The sequence below is a fragment of the Camelina sativa genome, chromosome 3, assembly GCF_000633955.1.
Source record: "Camelina sativa cultivar DH55 chromosome 3, Cs, whole genome shotgun sequence".
Classification (NCBI taxonomy): Eukaryota; Viridiplantae; Streptophyta; class Magnoliopsida; order Brassicales; family Brassicaceae; genus Camelina; species Camelina sativa.
In genome coordinates, this window is record NC_025687.1 from 4,401,973 (window position 1) to 4,403,540 (window position 1,568).

Here is a 1,568-nt window from a genome sequence, read left to right on the forward strand (position 1 = left end):
CAAGATTCTTTTGTTTTACTTGAATAACATAAAACTTTTAATGACTTTATAAAACTCTTAATCCAATAATACTAGATTTATCAAGATTTTAGATAACTTTTTACTAATCCACAACCAATAACACCAAATTTTTAAAGAGTTTTTAAAAGTCTTGATTGAATAACAACATATTTTACCTAACTTTTAAAGTCATTAAAATTCTTTCTAAATCCTAAACCAATACCTCCCCCTAAGGCAATTAAGATTGGGAATAAGTCTCACAAGAAGAGGAACAAAGCTGCACGCCGTGGAGAAGCAGACAGAGTTATACCATGTCTTAAACCAAAACACTTTTTTTCAGGGAAAAGAGGCAATGGAAAAACCCATAGGCGTTGAAACCAAATGATTAGGTAACAAGGGTTGCTTGTCTTTCACTTGTCCATTTTTATGACTTGTATTTGATATTGTGGTTAGCAAATTAAAAGGAGATGATAATATGGTGCATTAATTGCAGGGGGAGTATGCAGATGATGAATGGTCTGAGGATTATCTACCAAGTTTTGGATTTTGAAGCTTTTTACTTAATATTTTTTTACTATTATGTGTATTTTTAGTTGATTTCTTGGAGACAGCTATGAATGATATCAACTGGGCTTTTGAGATGTTTTTGATTTTTGATACTTGCAAGTTGCATCATATAGTTGATTTATTTCATGTGTGTGAAGGTGCAACCAAAATGAAACAAACCCGATCCATTTGTAATTACTTGGCTCAATCATTAAGTCTCCACAATCCTGTTTAGTAAAGCTTCAAAGTTAAATTGACAAATATGAATTTGGGTTTATTTCCAAGGTTGTGGGCGCGATATAAAGGGTGTGTGCATAAAGATGAGAGATTGTAACTTGCAAACGTTCATAGTTTTAATTTTGATCACAATGATGAAAACTTGATTTCTCATTTACTGAAGCAATATACAAAATTTATGCTCTTGGTCTTACTAGGTTGCATGTTAGCAGAAGAAAAACTGAAGTTATGTAAAACTTAAATCAGTCAAACAAAACTCTCCGGCACATGGGGCAAGTATTTTTGCGGGAGAACCACTTCGTGAGACAGTGGTCGTGGAAGACATGCGAGCATGGCAGGCGTGTGGGAGCACCACCGGTCTTGGAACCCAAGAGATGCTCCAGACAAATGGAACACGGTTCTGCTTCCATCTTCAATCTCTTGAGTTCATCTCCATCGATTATTCCTTCACAAAGCAGCCTCTGAACCTGAAGCGCAGACTCCGATAGCACAACGTAGGCACGCTTCGTTACAGTAACGAGCAGGGTTATAACGAAGCCGTTAACGCCAAAACCTAAGTTGTTTGCAGCAGAAGCGATGTGTGAGGCTAAGATTCTGCTTGTCGAACGATGTATCATTAGCTGATCGAGGAGGAGATCACGGATGTGAGTGTGACAGGTGCTTTCGATACTAAAGTTGAAGTCGGGGTAGGCCTGGTGGTTCGATCCAACTAGGGTTTGGATTCCGGTGACCGGATCTTGATGGACCTTTTCAGTTATGGTTTCAAGTACGACATTGACTGTGTT

At 37.7% G+C, this 1,568-nt stretch overlaps 1 pseudogene; it reads left to right on the top strand.

Annotated features, from left to right (window-relative positions):
• The window catches only part of LOC104778655, a 9,927-nt pseudogene extending 9,552 nt beyond the window's left edge, over positions 1-375 (top strand).